Below are 24,831 nucleotides of genomic sequence, written 5' to 3' on the forward strand. Positions count from 1 at the left end.
GATATCAGATATTTTGAATGTTCACTGATTAGTTTCTTTTCCTCTCTGAATTATGAAAGATGACTTTCTGGAGAGTGCATATGGGAAGGGTATATTGAAAAATAAAAATGATATAGAAACAAAAGATATCAATACAAATTAAAGGCAAAAATATATTTTAAAAGAATTGTCGGACCTCAAATTTTTAGTAATTTGACAGACATTCTAATTATTTACTGCATGTAGTCTTACATAAACAGAGAGAAATATGTGATGCTTCCATAGTTAAAAACCCAGAGATCCTGAACAAAGTTCATCTTTTTTCCTTAAAAACTTAATTAGCTACTTTATTCTTATTACATGTAAAGTTCACTATGCACATACTTAGAATTTTAATAAGATTATAAATAAATGGTTAAATGCATGATTTAAGTTTTGTTCTTATGGATGTGTGCCCTGGTATGTTCATCTCTAGAAAGATACACACTAAGATACATAGCTGTGCTTTTAAAAATATGCCCTCGGCCAAATCAAATGAGTGGCATCACAACTCAACAGCAAACAATTCTAAATTGAAAATATGGAATTCAGAGAAGTATGGGATAGAAATCTATTAGGACAGGCTAAAAGTGGTATACATTTATTCCACAGATCATCAAGGAGGCCTAGTAAAAGAGTTTGGGGCTTGCAATCAGGAAAAAACTGAGTTCAAATCCTGCCCTTCACACTTGCTGTATTTCATTGAGCAAATCGCTTAATTCCAAAGGGGTCTCAGTTTTTCATATGTAAAATGAAGATAATAATATCTACCTCTCCTCCACAGTTGTGAAAATCATACCTCCTCCACAGCATGTTGTTCTCTCTTCATTTTTGAAGAGAACTGATGATATCATGGGATAATATCTTGACTTGTTCAAGAATTGGGTTTAACAAAAACAAATTTGTGCAGTCATCAGCTTCACTCTCTCTTCCAGAGTCAAAAAAGTTCAGTGGCAAGGCAAAAGTCAAGATAGCCAGTCAAGTCTAAACAGTCTCTATGTTTATTAGCACAATCTTCCATTCTTGGTGGCATCACAACTCAGGAACAAATAATTCTAAACGGAAAATAATTACCATTTACCCCCTCATCATATCAATAGACTAAAGGAATCCATGTATCCACTTGCTTCAATAATTCAAATTAATTCAAACTATTACTTTCTATATGCAAGGCACTATGGTAATCACTTGAAATATAAATGTAGTTAGTATGTTCTAGCTTCACTTTCCTAAAATTGCTAATTGCCTTCTCATGGTTCTAGAGATGATCTAAAGGTAAAGAATCTCCTTTCTAATGCTATTGACTGAAGCTCCTACTTAGACACCAGTGACTAGCATTCTGGTTTCATTCACCAACTTTACATCAATTAGCTTTCTCAAAAGTATTTTTACTTTTAATATGTTGCATGAACAAAAATATAAACCTATCCCCCCAACACCTTGAGGCATACTGTCCCCTATTTAACCTCTACCTCCTGGGAGAGTGGGTTCAGACTTGTAATACTGGTCTCATGGAAACCATGTACAAATATACTATTACTATCATTTATACTGTTTATTTGGGTATTGAAGTTCATTCCTTGAGATATTTAATTGGGTTGGCAGCAAAACCTGGAAAGTGGGTCATTAGGAGGCACTCTCTTCTTTTCTCTTAAAACTCACAAATCTGGAGTCTCCAAGCCCTTCACCTGAAATAGAAAAGACCAAATGCAAAGACAAAGGAAGGCTGATTTCATGAAGCTACATGTTGCCCTGAGAGAGGAAAAGGCCTCCCAAGTCTGATTACCCAGTTGAGCAAAAAAAAAAAAAAAAAAAAAAAAAAAAGGCATCTCTTGTCCACCTAATTAGCAGACTATAACCTGTTGTTCAAGTCTCTGCAAGACACTTCTATTACCTATAATCAAAATTCTCCTAGGAGCAGATTAATTAGCTAAGTGGGGACACATCTTCTGAGGAAACTTTTTGTCTCCTGTCCCCATTACACAACAAAACCCAAAAAGTCTTTGCTCTCAAGAAATTTCTTTTCTAATGGGAAAATACACATATAAAGATAATGATATGTGAAAAGAGAGAATTCTATATATGTGGTAAGAGCAACATCATAAGATGCCATGGTATTTAAGTTAGCTTTTCCTTAAAAGGTATTATTACTCTCCTTGAGACTTAAATGTCCTGGGCATTCATTGTTGGTGTAGTTTCTTAGTGGCCAAAGTAAAAAAAGAAAACCAACAAAGAAACAGAGAGTCAGCAGCTACTTTCTTGAACTTTAAACCAGTATAGCAAATCCAGAAACAAGAGCTTGCACCCAAATAAATCAATATTATATCCTCACTAAATATCCTTTCTTTTCTATGGGCAAGTTTTGTTAACATGTTGAGTGACTCATTTTGCCTTAATCTTGAATGTGAACTACCACACTAGCCTTAGTTACCCCTGACTTATGGTTCAGTTTTCCCAAAAAAGATATTCCTCTATTTTTTAGTTCTTTAGAAAGAGATGGATAGGATTTCTAGGAAGTCTTTAAAAAACATATTCCATTAATACCTTTAGGATTTCCTGTGGGCTAACTCTCTAATCTTCTTTAAAGTCTTAGGTAGAAGAACTGTCCTAAATTAACAGAGCAGATAATTATTTTTTTTATCCCCCAGAACTATTCAAAACAGTTTTTCTCGTCCTATTCTGCAATAAGCAGAGGATCTATCTTATGTCATTAGACATATTGAGTGGAGACATTATCTTATAGTCTTGCAAACTGATCCCATAAATCTTTTATTAATATAGATTCAAGTTTTACTATTTAGTATTTCCCATTACAATTCTCCAGTATAGGAAGAAAAGAGGAGGAGAGAGGAAAAGAAAGAGAAAGGGAAGAATGAGAAAGGGAGATGGAGAGGGAGAGAGAGGGAGGGAGGAAAAGAGAAAGGATGGGAAAATCCATCAGGTAGAACCAGTTAGTTCTGCCTGTGACTTGGAGCATGATCCAGGACCTGTTGCCTCAGTTTGTTCACTTGTCATGCAAAGTTAATTAAACCTTAGGATTGTCCTGAGGAACATAATGGAAAAAAGCAAAACCAAACAAAATCTTAAAATGCTCTAAGCATCTCAGAATTAAATGGATATGATAGCATCTGTCCAATAGTATAGTATGAGTCAACAGATGGCACTCACTCTTCATTAGTTTCAGCAAGGCCTGAACCCTAGCTAATTTTTTTTCTCTTTTTATAAGGGAAATAGGTCAGCAGGAAGCATGGAGTTGCAATAAACAGTTCATGTGTAGTATGATCAGTTCTTTCCATTATTCATTCACAACATTGATTACCTGGCTGAATTTGCACAGACACAATATTTCAAAGTACCCTCTAGAAGTTGAGATGTAATGGCAATCTACTGATTTGAAATGATTTGTCCAAGAGATCCAGAGGCATACACAATGTTTATGTGAGTTGATCTCCAATTTCCTTCTTTATTCAATAAAAAGTACAAATGTAATAAATGTTTGCCAAAGAGGACTTTTCCTTTACCATGAGTTTTCACCATAGAAGCAATCCTAATATTGTCAGCAGGGCATTTTCTTGTAAAAATTTATAATCTGAATCTGTGGTTGTGGGAAGAATTAGATGTGGGAAGAATTGCTTCTTCCTATCCTACCATCTTTATTGGCCCCCTTGCTTCCACATATCCTTAACATGTTCTTGATTCATTTTTTCTCCTTCCTTTCATGTTCCATAAATGTATAAGTAAAACATAAAATGAGCTCCTTATTCAAAGAAGAAAGCACAACACAGTGGGGAGGCCCTGGATTTAGAATCAGAGGACCTGATTTCAAAGCCAGGCTTTGCTACTTAATATTTGTGTGATTTTAATCAAGTCATATTACTTCTGCCTGAATTTTTTTAATCTGTAAAATGAAGAGACTAAATTCAAAGACCTCTAGGTCTAGGATTCAATCAATCTATGACTATTTCTTTCTTCAAGAAAATCTGCCCAAAACCAAAGAAACATTTTATCTTTTTTAAAAAATCTACATTTTATTTGATGTCTTCTTGAGGTTAAAAAATGTGGGTGCGGATATCTTGGTTGAATTTCATGCAGTTACCAGATAAACTTACATTTGAAAATGCCCTGGACTAATCCTCCAGGATTCTGTGGAGGTATCAAAATACACAACTATGCCAAGTTTCCTGTTGTTCTTTAGCAGCTCTGGAGCCATCCCATGGGGGTTGTGAGTTCCATGATTCCAGGTGCGCAAATTTCTATGCTCCCTGCAGGTATCTCTCACCAAAAAGAGAGGCTCCCAGTGAATCAAGTTTTTGAAAGACATAGATAGCCTTAAGATTGTTGTTTCAGGGGTTTTTTCCCCCTTCTTTGGAAAAACCTGTAGATTGCAAATTTCTATCAATGAATCTTCTTGATCTCTAGTGTAATTCACATTCTGAACAGTCTGGAGTCATTACACGACAAATTTTTGAGGAAGCTTAAAAAGTAAATAAATAGCAGCTTGCTGACGTGTTCATTTCTTCAAGATATTAATCATCTTTTCTGCTCTCTGGTGTTTCTCAAACAGCTCCAGGTTCTTGGTAAATTCTACCATCTCCTTTTGCTATAGGTAAATTTTCCAAGTGTGTTTCTTTGACTTCTCTCTTTTTTTCTTTGGGGAAAAATGCTAGTATTTGCTATTTGTCACCTCATCAGTTACCCAGATTGGCATGCAAGAAAGCAAGAAAAAAAAAGAGGAAAAAAGGCAAGAGAGGAAGAAAGAAAGTAAGAGAACAGAAAGGAAGAAGAAAAAGGAGAAGAGGAATGAGGAAAAACAAGAATGAAAACATTTATTAAATGTTTACTATGTGCAAAGCACTAGGATATAAATAAAAAATAAGATCACTGGATCTCAAGGATCTCACATTCTAATAGGGGGAGAGAAAAATCTATAAGGGAAGCTAGGTAGCATAGTGGATGAACCTAGAATCAGGAATACTCATCTTCCTGAGTTCAAATCTGGCTTCAGGCACTTACTATATGAGTAAACCTGGGCAAGTCACCTAACTCTGTTTGCCTCAGTTTTCTCTTTGTAAAATGAACAGAAGAAAGATACAGCAAACTACTTCTGTTTTACTGTTAAGAAAACCCCAAATAGGGTCACAAAGATCTAGACACAACAGAAAATGACCTACCAACAACAACAAATGGTTTAGGACTATTGGAAGGCAGTGAATAGAGTTTAGATCTGGACTCGGGAAGATCTGAGTTCAAATATCGCCTCAGGTACTTAACTAGTTTTGTGACTCTGAGCAAGTCACTTAATCATGTTTGCCTCAGTTTCCTCATCTATAAAATGAGCTGGAGAAGGAAATGACAAACCACTCTAATACCTTTGCCAAGAAAACTTCGAATGAGGTCACAAAGAATTGAACATGACTGAAACAACTGAACAACAAAAACAAAACATTTATAAGAAGTTTCGGTTGCAAGTCATATGGAAAAATCTTTTAATCCTTATGGTACAATGTCGAAGTAGATGCTAATGAATCTTTTTAAATGTTATTTCCATTGACCACACTATATCAATATCTGATTTGAACTATTTGATACTGACAGCAACTTTCAGAAGAACAACTTTTCTTTCTGGGCCTTTAGTAGTAGTGACCTCTGAAGAAGCAGGACAACTGCCCCTTCAAAGGGAACTGCTAAATCACAGGTCCAATATACAATAGTTGCTTGGTGTTGTGAGAGAGTAGAAGATACTGCTATTCCCATGGATCTTAGACCGAGGATCCTTGGTTATCTTCACCAGTTTCTAAGGAAAGCAGATCAAGGTAGTAACAATGATTTGACCTTCCTGGAATATGCTATCTCCTCTCTTTTTTAGAATGCCATTCTGCTTCAACTAGAATGATTGGCCTGCTATGTTAGTAGCAAGCAGTTGGTGTTAAAGGTGGTAAAAGTGGCGGTCCTTTCTCCCCGAGTTTCCCCTCTCATAATGACTGATTATGCCTTTTGGGGGTCAGACTGGAAGCAGACTATATTCAGGAATAAATGGGAGGGAGAACCACTATTCCCAGATCTCTTGGCTTTACCTGATATCCACAATACCAGATATGGAAAGAAAGAAAGAATATTTTCCTTAAAATTGTTATAGCTGAAACATAAATATAACCATTATTGCTGGTAACAAATTCCTAGTTCAAATGTTATAAACCAAAAATCGATTCATATCATAAAACCTAGCATTCTAAAGGTATCGTTTGCTCAATCAACTATAGTAACTATATGGATAAAGTTATATTAGCATCATATATGTAAATACTAATAGATGTGTATTTACTTGGATGAATGTCTATTTGAATAAACTGTGTCCTCCTATATTCCAAAAGGACTTGATTTTTTTAGGTGGAATTTTAATGAATTTGGTCATTCATTTTAATTAGGAAATTCCCAGACTAGCTCTATATCAGTGTTTCTGAAATTATGCGCTACACAATGTTTGCTCCCTCAAAACAGCTTAAAAAGTGTTTTTTTTTTTTTCTGGATGAAAAAAAAAAGAGTCATAATGACAGACAAGTACATTAGCAAACTTGTGTACAAATGTTTTTAAAAACATGACTAGTAAAGGGATTTTAAGTTCAATTTGATTCTGCATCTCATCTGGTAACTTTTAAGAGGTATCCATGTAGAAAACACATGTGACCAGAACAAAGGAGCAAAAGGGAATACATTTCTCTTATGCCACAATGCTACAGGACTAATAATTATGCTAGAACTGTTTCAATATGATCAGTTTTTACTGAATATAATTTTTTCCAAACAAGCTATCTATTGAACACTGCTTCTTGCTGGTCTCATATTCATATTGACCACTGTTCCCATGATCATTGACAAGCCAGGCTCTGCTAAGCATGAAGCTTGACAGTTTCCCTCCTTGAACTTTCTAAATTTAGTCTGAGTATCTGATCTTCATAAGAGAATGTAGTTGTAGGAGTGGGCTCTGCCATGATCTTTTATTTTGAAGTCCTGAGTATTCTCCAATATGGTTCTTTCAGAGGAAAAAAAAAAAAACAATTACACACTGGGCAAGAGAGAGAGAGAGGTACAAGGGGTGAGAAGAGGAAGAAAAGAAATGTGGAAAAGTCCTTCTAGGAATCTCTTATAAAGAATAGTCTGTTTTCTTTCAGAGGAAAGGCTAGAATAGATGACATTATGCATAGGTTTTTAAAGCAAATAAAATAAAAAGTGTTCCAGGATAGGGTAAAGAGTCAACTTCTGACATTTTTTAAACAATGTAACTCTGGGCAAATCACCTTACCTTTCTAAGGTTCAGTTTCCTCATCTACAAAGTAGAGATGGTATATACAGTCCTTATCTCAGAGAGTTGTTGAAAATCTGATATGTTAATATACATGATGTGCTTTTAAAATTTTAAAGCACTTTATAAATTATTAGTTACATAAATTATACTTTTATAGCATTTCTTCTATCCTTTTTATAACTATATTTTTTGTCATGCACAACATCTCTTGTCCAATTTTTTGAAAGCAATGGAAATGTTCAAACTTTTTGTCTAAAAATGAAAATGAAGAGAATGCCAAATGTCTAATTTAAGCAAAAAAAAAAGGATTTAAAATTTTTAAATCATAAATATGGAAGGTATCCAAAAGATTCAATATTGTGCCTTTTTTAAAAATTCTATTTGACTTTGTGATATATTGCCTTACAATCAAATTCCTTACTAGCTTAGAATCAACTCATTTTAGAACTGAGAGAATCTTAAAGATTACCTTATATAAGAGTCTTATTTAGAAAAGAAAAAAAGGTAAGAATGCTTCAAGATTTCTTTAAATTTACAATTGTTATCCAAGATTTACAAACAAAATGTGATGGGATATCTCCTGACCGATGAATTGGGAGACTTGTAGATAAAATAGCACAAGTTCTTTTTCTAAATTAATTATCTAAATGGGTATTAAAGACCCATTATGGAAAAACATTTATAGCAGTCTCTTCATAGTGGCAAAATATTATAAAGTGAGGGGATGCCCCCTGATCAGGGAATGGTTGAAGAATCTATGGTAAATGAATGTAATGGAATACTAATGTGCAAAAAGAAATGATCAAGAGACAGAACTCAGAAAAACCTGGAAAGACTTGTATGAACTGATACAAAGTGAAATGAATAGAACCAGGAAAACATTGTATACATTAACAGTAACATTATATGAGAATAAACATAACTGAGTCAGTTTTTCTTAGCAACACAATGATACAAAATAAGTAAAGGACTTATGAAGGAAAATGCTATCCATAATTAGATAAAGAATGAATTGCAGAAGGAAAGAGCAAACCACTCCATTATCTTTGCAAGACACAACTGAAAAAATAACTGATTATTGATATTTTTTTCTCTAAAAGTTCTTTGAAAATTACAGGGTACTAATCAAATGCAAGGTATTATAACTGTTGGAATCCCATGTCTCCACTATGACATTTATATAATGCTTTAAGATTTACAAAACATTTTACAAAGGTTATTTCATTGATATTTATAGATCCCTGGAAAGTAGACAATAATATAACTATTTTTATTTCCCCTGGGCAGAGGAGAAAATTTGAGGCTGAGAGGGCTTAAGTGATTTTTATAAATTTTGCTGTTTAGCTGTGTCTAACTCTTTGTAACCCCATTTGGAATTTTCTTGGCAAAAATATTGAAGTGTTTTGCCATTTCTTTATCCAGTTCATTTTACAGATGAGGAAACCAAAGCAAACAGGGTGAAGTAACTTGCCCAGGGTCACTTACAAGTAGTAAGTGTATAAGACCAGATTTGAATTCTGGAAGATGAGTCTGCCTAATTCCTGAAATAACATTCTTTAACCTATACTATATGGCCAATTTTTTAAAAGTTGGAATAAAATGATGTCTGAGGTCCCTGTTATCTGTAATATGGCAGGAGTTCTATGAAAATAAAGTTAAAGAAAAAATAAAGCTTTCCCAAGAAAGATTATGCTCAGTTTTGCTGGGAAGTTGATTTTTGGTTGTTATTCAAATTTGTCTTCTGGAATATCATATTAATACCAAGCTCTCCTGTTGGGTTGTTTTTTTTTGTTTGTTTGTTTGTTTTATGTAGCATCTGCAAAGTCCTTTGTAACTCTGTGATCCTTGATCTTTAAATTATTTTTTTTTTCTGACTGCTTGCAGTATTTCCTCTTTTACCTGATAAATTTGGAACTTGGCTATTGTATTCACTGGAGTTAACATCTGAGAATCTCTTTTACAGGTGATTGTTAGATTTTTTTCAGTTTCTGTTTTGCCCTCTGGTTCTAGAACATGAGAGTAATTTTCTTTGATAATTTCTTGAAAGATGATGTGTAGGCTCTCTTTTTTTTTTATCTTTTAGATCCAATTTATTTTATTTTATTTTATTTTATTTTATTTTTTATTTAATAGCCTTTTATTTACAGGATATATACATGGGTAACTTTACAGCATTAACAATTGCCAAACCTCTTGTTCCAATTTTTCACCTCTTACCCCCCCGACCCCCTCCCCTAGATGGCAGGATGACCAGTAGATGTTAAATATATTAAAATATAAATTAGATACACAATAAGTATACATGACCAAAACGTTATTTTGCTGTACAAAAAGAATCAGACTCTGAAATATTGTACAATTAGCTTGTGAAGGAAATCAAAAATGCAGGTGTGCATAAATATAGGGATTGGGAATTCAATGTAATGGTTTTTAGTCATCTCCCAGAGTTCTTTTTCTGGGCATAGCTAGTTCAGTTCATTACTGCTCCATTAGAAATGATTTGGTTGATCTCGTTGCTGAGGAGGGCCTGATCCATCAGAACTGGTCATCATCTAGTATTGTTGTTGAAGTATATAATGATCTCCTGGTCCTGCTCATTTCACTCAGCATCAGTTCATGTAAGTCTCTCCAGGCCTTTCTGAAATTATTCTATTGGTCATTTCTTATAGAACAGTAATATTCCATAATTTGCATATACCACAATTTATTCAACCATTCTCCAACTGATGGACATCCATTCAGTTTCCAGTTTTTAGCCACTACAAAAAGGGCTGCCACAAACATTCGTGCACATACAGGTCCCTTTCCCTTCTTTATAATCTCTTTGGGATATAATCCCAGTAGTAACACTGCTGGATCAAAGGGTATGCACAGTTTGATAACTTTTTTTTTTAATAGCCTTTTATTTACAGGATATATACATGGGTAACTTTACAGCATTAACAATTGCCAAACCTCTTGTTCCAATTTTTCACCTCTTACCCCCCCGACCCCCCCCTAGATGGCAGGATGACCAGTAGATGTTAAATATATTAAAATATAAATTAGATACACAATAAGTATACATGACCAAAACGTTATTTTGCTGTACAAAAAGAATCAGACTCTGAAATATTGTACAATTAGCTTGTGAAGGAAATCAAAAATGCAGGTGTGCATAAATATAGGGATTGGGAATTCAATGTAATGGTTTTTAGTCATCTCCCAGAGTTCTTTTTCTGGGCATAGCTAGTTCAGTTCAATTACTGCTCCATTAGAAATGATTTGGTTGATCTCGTTGCTGAGGATGGCCTGATCCATCAGAACTGGTCATCATCTAGTATTGTTGTTGAAGTATATAATGATCTCCTGGTCCTGCTCATTTCACTCAGCATCAGTTCATGTAAGTCTCTCCAGGCCTTTCTGAAATTATTCTATTGGTCATTTCTTATAGAACAGTAATATTCCATAATTTTCATATACCACAATTTATTCAGCCATTCTCCAACTGATGGACATCCATTCAGTTTCCAGTTTCTAGCCACTACAAAAAGGGCTGCCACAAACATTCGTGCACATACAGGTCCCTTTCCCTTCTTTATAATCTCTTTGGGATATAATCCCAGTAGTAACACTGCTGGATCAAAGGGTATGCACAGTTTGATAACTTTTTGAGCATAGTTCCAAACTACTCTCCAAAATGGTTGGATTCGTTCACAACTCCACCAACAATGCATCAATGTCCCAGTTTTCCCGCATCCCCTCCAACAATCATCATTATTTTTTCCTGTCATCTTAGCCAATCTGACAGGTGTGTAGTGGTATCTTAGAGTTGTCTTAATTTGCATTTCTCTGATTAATAATGACTTGGAGCATCTTTTCATATGACTAGAAATAGTTTCAATTTCTTCATCTGAGAATTGTCTGTTCATATCCTTTGACCATTTTTCAATTGGAGAATGGCTTGATTTTTTATAAATTAGAGTTAATTCTCTATATATTTTGGAAATGAGGCCTTTATCAGAACCTTTGACTGTAAAAATATTTTCCCAGTTTATTGCTTCCCTTCTAATCTTGTCTGCATTAGTTTTGTTTGTACAAAAACTTTTCAGTTTGGTATAATCGAAATTTTCTATTTTGTGATCAGTAATGATCTCTAGTTCTGCTTTGGTCATAAAGACCTTCCCCTTCCACAGGTCTGAGAGGTAAACTATCCTATGTTCCTCTAATTTATTAATAATTTCATTCTTTATGCCTAGGTCATGAACCCATTTTGACCTTATCTTGGTGTACGGCGTTAAGTATGGATCAATGCCTAGTTTCTGCCATATTAGTTTCCAATTTTCCCAGCAATTTTTATCAAACAGTAAGTTCTTATCCCAAAAGCTGGGATCTTTGGGTTTGTCAAAGACTAGGTTGCTATATTTGTTGACTGTTTTATCCCTTGAACCTAATCTATTCCACTGATCAACTAATCTATTCCTTAGCCAATACCAAATAGTTTTGGTAACTGCTGCTCTATAATATAATTTTAGATCTGGTACAGCTAAGCCACCTTCATTTGATTTTTTTTTCATTAATTCCCTTGAAATTCTTGACCTTTTGTTTTTCCATATGAACTTTGTTGTTATTTTTTCTAGGTCATTAAAATAGTTTTTTGGGAGTCTGATTGGTATAGCGCTAAATAAATAGATTAGTTTAGGTAATATTGTCATCTTTATTATATTTGCTCGCCCTATCCAAGAGCATTTAATATTTTTCCAATTGGTTAGATCAGACTTAATTTGTGTGAAAAGTGGTCTGTAATTTTGCTCATAAAGTTTCTGATTTTCCCTTGGCAGATAGATTCCTAAATATTTTATATTATCAGTAGTTACTTTAAATGGAATTTCTCTTTGTAACTCTGACTGTTGGATTTTGTTAGTGATATATAAGAATGCTGATGACTTATGTGGGTTTATTTTATAACCAGCAACTTTGCTAAAGTTGTGGATTATTTCTAATAACTTTTTAGCAGAATCTCTGGGGTTCTCTAAGTATACCATCATGTCATCAGCAAAGAGTGATAATTTGGCTTCCTCATTTAGGCTCTCTTTTTTGATCAAGTCTTCCATTTAGTCCAATCATTGCTCCTAGAGCAATATGAAACTAAAAGTGCTATCAAATTGTGCATGCTCTTTGATCTAGCATGTCTCTACTGGGCCTGTATCCCAAAGAGGTTATAAAAAAAAAGAAAAAAGACCCATATGTGCAAAAAATATTTGTAGCAGCCCTTTTAGTAGTGTCAAAGAACTGGAAACCAAGTGAATGCCCATCAGTTGGAGAATGGCTGAAAAAGTTATGGTATATGAATGTTATAGAATATTATTTTACTATAAGAAATGATCAGCAGGATGATTTCAGAAATGTCTGAAGAGACTTGATACATCAACTGATGCTAAGTGAAGTGAGTAGAACCAAGAGAACATTGTACAAAGCAACAAGAAGATTATATGATGATCAATTCTGATGGATGGGACTCTTTCAACAGTGAGATAGTTCAGGCCAATTCCAATAGACTTGTGATAGGGAGAGAGCCATCTGCGTACAGTGAGAAGATTGTGGGGGACTGAATGTAGATCACAACATAGTATTTTCACCTTTTTATTGTTGCTTGCTTGCTTTTTGTTTTCTTTCCCATTTTTTTCCTTTTTTGATCTGATTTTTCTTGTGCAGCATAATTGTGGAAATATATGTAGAAGAATTGCACATGTTTAACATATATTGGATTACTTGCTGTCTAAGGGAGAGGGTAGGAGGGAGGAATAAAAAAAATTATAACAAAAGATTTTGCAAGGGTGAATGTTGAAAACTATTCATATATTTTGAAAATAAATATCTAAAAAAATCATATCTATATCTATATCCTGGATCTATTTTCCAGGTCAGTTGTTTTCTCTAATAAGGTACTTTATATTTTTTATATTTTTTTATTCTTCTTGTTATCTCATAAAATCATTAGCTTTTAGTTGGCCAATTTTAATTTTTAAGGAATTATTTTTTTCAATTAGCTTTTGTACCTTCTTTTCTATTTGGCCAATTCTACTTTTAAAGGAGTTGTTTTCTCGAGTGGATTTTTTTCCCCATATGGTCAATTCTATTTTTAAGGAGTCGCTTTTTTCAGTCAGTTTTTGTGCTTCCTTTGTCAAGCTATTGACTCTTTTTTTCATAATTTTCTTGCATACCTCACATAGTATTTTTCTTCAAGGCTTTGGATATAGCAGTTTTGACTTTATTGTCTTCTGAGTTTGTGTTTTCATCTTCCCTGTCACCATAGTAACTTTCTATTACGAGAAGCTTTTTGCTGTTTGCTCATTTTCTGGACAATTTTTTTTTTTTACTTTTAATTCCATACTAAAGTGGGGCTCTGCTTCCTAAGTAAAGGGAGCACTATTCCAAGCTTCAGGATTTTTGTGAGGCTGTTTTTAGAAATAATTCTAGGGACCTATAAGTTTCCCAATGTGGTATGATCTAAAGAGAAATGTGTTTACTACTCTCCTGTATTATGTACTGGTCTGTGAAATGTCACAAACATGCTGGTGTGCTAATGCTCTTCTTTGCCCTGGAACTGAGACCCAGGACTATGACCCAAGTCCAAATATGGACAAAGCAACAGGATTCTGATCCCAGTGGCAGCAAAGGGACCTCTATAAGCTCCTTTTGACCAGTCTTACTGACTTCCTGGGAGAAAGTAAGACCAACAGCTTACAGTGTGGGCTGAGAGGTTCACTCCTGATTCAATTGCCCCCACAACCTGCTCTTGATTTGCTGGGGTCATGTCTATACTGGTGTGGCCTACACTTGACAAGTACTTCATTCTTTTATTTGTGAGAAAGGTCTTTGCTACTGACCTTCTAAGTTGTCTTGAGCTGGAAAATTGTCTCATTCTTTCCTTTTGTGGGTTCTACTGTTATAGATTTTGTTTTGGGGCATTGTTTTAAGGTATTTGGAGGTGTTTGGGGGAGAACTCAGGATAATCCCTGCCTTTTTTATGCCATCTTGGATCTACTTCTGTAATGGCCTGAGGCTTGAGTTGATGCACTGAGGTCCCAAGCACATGAGGCTAAATAGTAATTGGACTATACTCTATTAATATACATGCTTGGATAAGAATGGCCCCTGCCCACTCTCTGTGCAAGTCCTGATGTGTTGTATAGGAAATGACGATTTTGGTGGGTGGAGGCGGAAGGGCAGGAAGAGAGGCTGGGGGAGACGGCTGGCTGGGTTCTGGTTCTGTTCAGGTGGCTGCTGGTCTCACGGCTTCTGGTCTAGCCAGCTTCTTGACTCAGCTGCACACATTGCTATTGCTGATTCTCTTCCACCTCCGATCTTTCTTCATCTCCACTGAGGATAAAAATTGACGATTTTCCCCTAACCTGAATTCCTGACTCTGGCTGATTTTAAAATATGCGGTCATCACATTGTTTTTTTTTTTTTTTTCTCTCTCTCTCTAAAAATTGTCATTTTCCTTTTTCATATTTGCCAATTTGAGTATGTAATAGAACTTTAGTGTTGCCTTCACTTGCATTTCTTTGATTATCAAGGATTCAGAAGTATCTTCACATGTTTATTTACTTATTTCATTGAAAACTATCTTTTCATTATTTATCTTGTGGTTCTTATTCTTAGAGATTTGAATTAGTTCCTTATATGTCTCCAGATTCTACCATTTCCCCATGTGAGTAGCATATACCTTCCCTTTTCTTTTCAGTTTTCTATTTTGTGTTGTCTTCCCCCATTAGAATGTAAACTCCTTAAGAACAAGGATTGTCTTTTTTCTTCATGTATTTATATTTTCACTACTTAGCATAAAGCCTGAAACATAGGAAGTGCTTAATCAATGTATATTGTTTTTTGACTTAAATTCTTTGTACACTGACCTTTTAGATTTATGTTATGTTTGGAGCTTATCTTAGTATATGATACAAGATAATATGTGTCTAACTTCAGCTATGCTACTTTCTAGTTTTCCAGCTCCTTTTGTAAAATAGTATAAAAAGGATCTTTGGATTTATCAAACATTATATTAATATATATTCAAACTTCTTATATATTTTTTCTCGTCTACTCTATTGATTTCCATTTTTAAGCCAGTACCAAATAGTTTTGATGACTACTTTGTAGTATACCCTGGGATCTATAACTGTTAGAATCTTTTCCCTCCAATTAGTTTTCACTATTTTGTTTGAGATCATTAGTTTTTTGTTCCTTCAAATAAATTCAGTTACAGGTTTTTTTTCCTAGTTCTATAAAGTAATAATTTGATATTTTGGTTAGTATGACCCTGAATATATCAAATAATTTAGGCAACATTGTCACCTTTATTATATTAACTTGGCATATCCATGAGAAATCAACATTTGTCCAATTATTAGAGTCTATATTTATTTCAATAAAAATAATTATATTTGCAATTTACTTGATAGATACCAAGGCAAGTAGGTGATGCACTGGAGAGAACACTGGGCTTAAAATCAGGAAGACATTTTCCTAAATTCAAATCCTGCCTCAGACACATACTAGTTGTGTGATCCTTGAATGTCACTTAATCTCTCAGTGTACTGTAAGATTCTAAGCTATAATCAAGGTACCCATTTGAATTGACAATGGAAATTTCTTTATCTAGGAGTTCCCCCATGCTGATGTAATCCAGGTTCAGTATCTATCTCTAGCATCATTATTATTGGATGCAGAAGTATATCAGGATATAGTATAAGTATACAGGTTCCAGAACTAATTGAAAAACATTTTTCCTTTGTCAATCACTTAAATAAATTTCTGATATCCCAAAGGCATGTGTACATATTTAGGCTATCAAAGCTCAAAACTGCATTCAAACTTTTGGGTCACCCTGTGATCTAATCTGCTTAATCTGCCAAAAACCATGCAAGAAGCTGGAAATACAAGGACAAAGAATGAAGTAATTCATTCACACAAAGAATTTACATTCTATTACAATAGAAAATGTATGTGTACAATAAGTGCATAGATAAATATATACAACATAAATCTAAAATGAATAAATAAAATGGAGAAATATTAGTTTGGAGAAGAAGAACATTAGCAGCTGGAGGGTGGAGAGAGGCAGGGATTGAAAAAGGTTTCAAAGCCAAACACAAGGAACAAAAATATTAACAAAAATTTCTCTCTAGAAGTTACCAGACATTGAAGATTCATTTTGAAAGATGGGATAACTTCATTATGTTTACTCTCTAATTTGGAGATCTGCCTGTCTGACTTGATTTGGCTTAAGCAATCTGATTGTTTCCCCTTCAGCATAATCCTCATTGTGAAGAAACTTGCTCTAAGGCCATGAGCCCTGACCATCTTACCAGGGATGCTCCTCAGGAATGTTTGAAAATATTGACTTCGGCTAAGTTCCAAACAACTCCCATTGTCCCACAATTCCTGACTTGAAGGGTGGATGCTTGTGCAAACACAAATGTTAAAGAATGATTAATCAGACTTCTTGAAGTAAAATTTTATGTGTGGCCAATTTAGAATGTGTGAACAAAATATTTCAAATTGTTATTCATATTCACATGCTAAATTCCACATCATTACTTGCATCACATTTTGACTTACAGGACATTTATGAATAAGATACTGTAGAGGGTCTCACTATTATTCTTAGGAACTTCATTGAGACAGGTTTGCATGGGGATAAAGAATAAAAAGAAAAACAAGACAAGAAGTATTTATTAAGTATTTGCAATATGCTAGTCAGGCACTGTGATAAGTACTTGAAAAAAAAGAAAGGAAAAGACAGTCTTTCAAGAAGATTTCACTCTAATGGGGAAAGATAATACACAAAAGGGAATTTTGTGTGAGGATGTGAGATGGAGAGTGAGGATGAAGAACAGTAAAAGAAAAGGGTGTCCAAGTCTAGGGAATCAAAAACAATGCTAGGACAAGAATTAAGGATCATTAGTCTGGGATCCTCCTTAAAATGGAGGTCACAGGTGGAATTTACCAGTGAGAAAGCCATCATGATAGAGGGATGTTCAAAGGAGAGAATGTCACAGGGACTAATGGATATTCAAACACAATGAGATTTGACACTGGGGTACTTGAGGCATGGAGGCAATCTAGAAAGTTAGAAGCAAAGCCACAATGGCAATGAAGAATGGTGGATCTGGGATCCTTCTCAAAATGGGGGCCCTAAGAAGAGCTCATCACTGGGAAAATGGGGTCCTGCATGATGGAGGAATGTTAATATATAGCATGTATATATATATAATTATATTTGAGAAATGGCTGGAAGATAATCGGATTCAGTGTCCAATGATCTGTATTCAAATCCTGGCTCTGTTACTTATTTCTTAGATAAATTAATTTTGGGTTACATTATTTCATCTCTGTGGGCTTTAATTTTCTAACCCGTAAAATAAAGGGACTAAATACATTGGTTTCAAAGGTCTCTTCCAACTTTCAAAATCTATTTTTATCTATTTTATTTTTAATGAAAAAATTATAAACCAAATTAACAGAATTCTGAAAATAATAAAAACGATTTCTTCAAGGTTTCTACACAGACATAGTGAAAGTACGTGTTAAAATAGAAAATTACTATATTATATTATTTTGAAGCAACAAGGGACAAATGAAGTCTATATAGCAGAGTGAAATAGTAATTCTGGTGAAAAGATCAGTTGTATTTTACTACATCTTGAGATAGGATCTTAAGGATAAAAGCTAAAAATGGATGCTATGAAGGAAGCTACTAATGTGGCAGGCATTTTAGTTAATATTTGAATTAAACATTCTAATTATTTTAGACTTCTCTATTAATTTCCTTTCTATATGATCACTGGTAATGTATCATTGAGGAACAACTATGTAGCACAGTGAAGAAAGATCTGGACTTGCCTTCCTAAATTCAAATCCATCCTTACTAAATGTGTGATCCTAAATCACTTAATCCTGTTTCCTCATCTTGAAATGAGCTGAAAAAGGAAATGGCAAATTATTCCACTATCTTTGCCAAGAAAATCTCAAATGGGGTCATGAAAAATCAGACACAAATGAATAATAATCTATAATTGAATGACGGTGATGTAAATAAAGGGATGAATTTGAAATCAGAAAGATTTGTGTTCAGTTACTATATATGTGGCTGTGGCATCATAGATAAGTCCCTAAACATCTTTGTGACAAAGGCAACTCTCTAAGACTATAAGTTACAGATGAATTGTCCTTCTCAATAAGCAGAGGGAGTCTCCATAGAAGATGATTACACTAGTATTTTCCAAGATGAGAGTTAGGGCCTAATGAGAGACTTGGAATTTGCCACAGAGAGACAGTAGCATAATCCTGAGAGGTACGTTGTACAGTCTCTTTTCAGTCATGCCTGATTCTTCATAACTCCATTTGGGATATTCTTTTCTCTTTAAAAAAAAAAAAGTTTTAATATTTTGTTTTTGATAATTACATGTAAAAACAATTTTTATTTTTTTTTCATATTTTGAGTTCCAAATTCTTTCCTTGGAATTGAGAGGGCAAGCAATTAACATAGGCTATATATATATATATATATATATATATATATATATATATATATATATGTCATGATGTGAAAGAAAGCACATTACCACCCCCTACCCCTCCAAAAAAAGCCCAAATACAAAGATTCTTTGATCTGCATTCAGACTCTATCTTTTCTTTTTCTGGAGATGATCAACACCTTTCATAATAACACCTTCAGAACTGTCTTAGATCTTTGTATCTCTGAGAGTAGCTAAGTTATTCTTAATAGATCACCATACAATATTGCTATTACTATGCACAATGTTCTCCTGATTCGACTTATTTCATTTTGTATCAGTTCCTGTCTTTTCAGGTTTTTCTGAGAGCTTTCTACTCATCCTTTCTCATAAAACAATAGCACAGCGACATACAGCTTTTCAGCAATTCCCCAATAAATGTGCATCCTCTTTTTAAAAGCTTTTTATTTTCAAAATATATGCTTGGATAATTTTCAACATTCACTCTTCAAAACCTTGTGTTTTAATTTTTTTTATCTCCCTTCCCCTCACCCTTGCCCTAGAGAGCAAGAAGTGTAATTCTATACATATTTCCACAAATATCATGTTGCACAAGAAAAACCAGATCAAAAAATAAAAAAATAAAACAAAATGCAAACAACAAAAAAGGTGAAAATTCTATGGTGTGGTTCATACTCAGTTCCCACAATCCTCTCTCTAGATGTAGATGGTTCTCTTCGTCGCAAGACCATTAGATCTGACCTGAATCATCTCATTGTTGATGGGAGCCATGTCCATCAGAATTGATCATATTTAATCTTGCTTTTGCCATGTATAATGACTTCCTGTTTCTGCTCATTTCACTTAACGTCAGTTCATGAAAGTCTCTCCAGGTCTCTCTGAAATCATCCTGTTGATTGTTTCTTGTAGAACAATAATATTCCATAACATTCTTATACCATAACTTAGTCAGCCATTTCCCAACTGATGTCCCAGTTCCCATTTCTTGCCACTACAAAAAGGGCTGCCACAAATATTTCAGACAGTTAATTAAATTCTTTCTCCTGGATCTATTTTTCCAGATTAGATGTTTTTCCAATGAGATATTTCACATTGTCTTCTCATTTTGATTTTTTTTTCATTTGTCCAATTCTAATTTTTAAGGAATTTTTCTTTAATGGACTTTTATACCTCTTTTTCCTTTTTGGCCAATTTTGCTTTTTAAAACTTTCTTCTGTGATTTTGTATATCTTTTTCCACTTGGCCAACCCTGCTTTTCAAGGCATTTTCATTGGATTTTATGCTCTTCTACCACTTGGCTTCTGTTTTTAAGGTGTTTTCAGTATTTTTGATGCATCCTTATTAAGTTACTTGCAAGATTTTCTTATATCTCTCATTTCTATTCCCAATTTTTTTATTTTAATTTTTAAAATCCTTTAAGTAGCTTTAGCTTAACAGTTTTGACTTAAGATTTTTGATTTCTATTGCCATAGTTGTTATAGTCAAGATCTTTATTTGTTCATTTTACAGCCTATTATTTTTTTAACTCTGTGCTAAAGTGGAAGTCTACTTCTGATATGAAGACACCATCTCAAGCTTCAGGGTTTTTGTGCAGTTATTTTTAATTCTAGGGAACTATAAATTTTCACTTCTTCCAAAATGGGTATGATAGATGGAGAGATGTATTTATGACTCTCCTTACTGTGCACTAGTCTATGAGTAGCCAGAAGTATATTTTTCCACTCTGGAATTGTGGCCACAAGTTCTAATGTGCTAGTGCTCCTTCTTGCTGTGGAACTGAGACCCAAGGCTGTAACCCAAGTCTAATTATGAAAAAACAGTTCTGCCACAGTGCAATCTTCTTCTGACCAGTTTGACTTATTGTGGACTGAAATGATCAGAACTATTTGGAATCTTATCCTCTCCAGGATATGTAACCTCTACCATTCAGGCCAACACATAATGGGGGCAGCATTCCTCAGAAGATAGATTCTATACTCTGGATAAAAACTACTCTCTTGCTTTCCCAACTTCCCAATTTTGAATTTCTATTGATTTGGACAGACAATATTGCATAGCAATATATAATGTATTTTGTATATGTATATTAGGGTTGCATGATCAAACTTTGTGCTGATGGGGCTTACATAATCAAAAAAATTCTGAGACCATATTGTGTCAGTAATTTAGATGGATCTAACACTTTTTAATTATATTTTTTAAAATGCTTGGTACATTTATGTGTTTAATTTCCTAAAAAAGTATTTACAATTTCTGAACTGTGCTGCCTAATAAAAATATTAATTCATTTGGCTAGAGTTGTTCTCCTCAGTTTGGGGAGAGAAACCTTAAATAGGATTTTACACTGGAAGGGACATTAGCAATCATTTAATATTAGATGGGGTCTGTGAACTTGTTTTTCAATATTTAGTTAACTATTTAGTATTATCAGTTTCCTTTGTAGTCCTCTGTATTTTATGCATTTAAAAACATTCTGAGGGCTCCAAAGAGCCCTCACCAGACTGCCAAAGAGGTGCATGACAGAAAGAAAGGATGGACTGATAAGAGTACAATTAAAGATGAGGAAAATGGGGTATGAAGTTGTCATTTTCCCCCCTACTTATTCCCAGTGACACTTTGTACGCATTAATTAGAATGCCCAGTACATTTTCACTGCAGAATATATATTTAAGAAGGGGGTATTATGCTTTAACATATATTGGATTACTTGCCATCTAGAGGAGGGTAGGGGGAAGGGCAAGGAAAATTGGAATACGGGGTTTTGCTAGGGTTAATGCTTAAGAATTGTCCATGCATATATTTTGAAAAATAAAAAAGCTTTAATAAAAATGGGAAGTATGTCAAGGAGTCTGGGAGAATGGGATTCAAACTATTCTCTAGTACTCTTTCCTTTTACTCATGAACTAAAGTGTTGCTCAGTTTTTCAGTCCCATCAGATGACTTTGTGACCCTATTTGGGTCATAATCACTTGGCAAAGATTCTAGGGTGGTTTGCAATTTCCTTTTCAGCTCATTTTATAAATGAAGAAACTGAGGCAAACAATATTAAATGACATCTATTTGAACACGGGAAAATCATTCTTCCTGATTCCAGACCTGACACTGCACCACCTAATTGCACCAAGCATAAAGTGTACATGTACATAGAAATTACTGAAGAGATCTTCTGTTGCCCACATAAAGCCATAAAATTTTCCAACCTATACTTTTGTCTCTAGCACTTTTATGTCCAGGCATAAAAGGGGGACAAAGTGATTTTTAAAATCCTTTAAGTAATATTTTTCCTGCAATAAACTAGGAAAACATTTTTACAGTTAAAAGTCCTGATAAAGGCCTCATTTCCAAAATATATAGAGAATTGACTCTAATTTATAACCAACTGATAAACAGTCAAAGGATATGAACAATTTTCAGATGAATTTGAAACTTTCTTCGCAAAGGGTGTTCCAAATCACTATTGATCAGAGAAATGCAAATTAAGACAACTCTGAGATACCACAAGACACCTGTCAGATTGGCTAAAATGACAGGAAAAGATAATGACAAATGTTGGAGGGATACAGGGAAACTGGGACACTGATGCATTGTTGGTGGAGTTGTCAACGGATCCAACCATTCTGGAGAGCAATTTGGAACTATACTTAAAAAGTTATCAAACTGTGCATATCCTTTGATCCAGCAATACTACTACTGGGCTTATATCCCAAAGAGATACTAAAGAAGGAAAAGGGACCTTTATGTGCCAAAATATTTGTGACAGCCCTTTTTGTAGTGGCTAGAAACTGGAAATTGAATGGATGCCCAACAATTGGAGAATGGCTGGGTAAATTGTGGTATATGAATGTTATGGAATATTATTGTTCTGTAAGAAATGACCAGCAGGATGAATACAGAGAGGTTTGGAGAGACATACATGAACTGATGCTAAATTAAATGAGCAGAACCAAGAGATCATTATACACTTCAACAATACTATATGAGGATATATTCTGATGAAAGTAGACATCTTCAACAATGAGAAGATCCAATTCAGTTCCAATTGATCAATGATGGACAGAATCAGCTACACCCAGAGAAACACCACTGGGAAATGTATGTGGACCATTTGTATTTTTGTTTTTCTTCCCAGGTTATTTTTACCTTCTGAATCCAATTTTTCTTGTGCAACTGTTCGGATCTGTATACATATATTGTATTTAAGAAATACTTTAACATGTTTAACATGTATGAGACTGCTGGTCATCTAGGGGAGGAGATAGAGGAAGGGAAGGGAAAAGTTGGAACAGAAGTGAGTGCAAGGGACAATGTTGAAAAATTACCCATGCATATGTTCTGTCAATAAAAAGCTATAATAATTTTTTTTCCTGAACTGTGATTTCATTGGTTGGGGATCCCAAACTCCAACAGATTAGCAAATTACCAATAACTTATCTTAGCACTGACAAAAAATTTTCCAGAGTAACCCAGCCAGAAGTCAGGATGTGCTGGAGACAGAACATAACTAAACCAGTCACCCATTGCATAGTCTCTCAAAATTACCAAATGTAGGCTAGTACACCATTTGGGGCTGTGACAGAATTCTTTATGGAAGTAACTGGGGTTAAATGTCTTGTCCAGGGTCACTGCATTTGACCTCCTGACTCTTCCATATCCTCCTGACTCCAAGTGATTGCTAGATCTACTTTGCCACCTAGCTGCCTTGTGAAGTTTTAAATTGAAAATCAAATAGAGAGGTGATTTTACCAAGCTCACACTGCAGGATGAAGATATAGCCAGGATTAAAATCCAGAATGTGAGAGTCTTATAAGGAGGGAATAAAAAATATTTCAAGTAGTGACATCTCTAGGGCATAGTAACATAATAGGGCATATTAAAAGCTTGATATTTACTTATATGTGGAAAACTCTGCAGCCCCCCCCCCCCCCCCCGCCAAAAAAAGGCTAAAGTTGTACCCTTTTTTTCTAATCGACATTAGTATCTATTATGAGTGCAGACTGTTCTCCAAAAAGAGCTCACAGGTTAACTTGTCTTTTACCTTCCTTTTAATACAAAGCCAATAAGGAAGTCATGATAAAGACCTTTGAATTAATCTCTAAGTAAATGAAGTGTGTACCAGTACAGAATCATACTTCTCACCACAAATATCCTTGGCTTCAAGAAGTGCCAGGGAATGGAGAAATACTGGTTTTTCTGATATATAGTTTAGATGGATTGATTTCTGCACAATATGTGGAGACCTGGATACTCTGAATGTAAAATCTGAAAAGTGAACTAGTAGCAGAGAAATGCTCTGCTCCCCAAACCCCACCTCACACACTGCTACTTTCCCATAGTTACTATAAATTTATGTTATTTTAGCACCATATGCCAAAAGCACCATAAACCCATATAAATGTCCTAGGGTTCTGGAAAGCAAAAGAAATTGATTTTGCTTATGGGCAGTGTGTGTGTGTGTGTGTGTGTGTGTGTGTGTGTTTCATGCACATGTGTAGTCTCATACAAGTGCTTTAGGAAATTGAAAAAAACAACTACAATACAGAACTTGGAAATACCCTCTTTAAAAAATGTTGCTTTCACTTTGGAAAATGGAATGCAGTCTACATGTAAATCCCTAAAAAATTATTTGAAATGTTAAATTGTAAATGAGATTAAATAATTTAATATTTAATAAATTCAAACCATTGGTCATTAACAGTTTTCCTACAAAATTGCTTGATTTGACAGTCATAGTTTACATTAATTTATTGATATAGCCATAGGGAAATTTGCTTAAATTTTGAAAGATAAAAAAGAAAATGTTGAATTAGACCTTTAAAAAATAAGAGTTTACATTTAGTACTTTACTTCCTCATCTGTTGCTGTAAAGTTATCCTATATTAAAAAGCTATACAAAAATTTAATTCAGTCATTCAACATGCATTTCTTAAGTTTATTTTAGGTGTAATTTTTGTGATGGAGGTATAAAGATACATTCCCCATAATTAAGAT

Source organism: Sarcophilus harrisii, chromosome 4 (genome assembly GCF_902635505.1).
Source record: "Sarcophilus harrisii chromosome 4, mSarHar1.11, whole genome shotgun sequence".
In the NCBI taxonomy this organism is placed as follows: domain Eukaryota; kingdom Metazoa; phylum Chordata; class Mammalia; order Dasyuromorphia; family Dasyuridae; genus Sarcophilus; species Sarcophilus harrisii.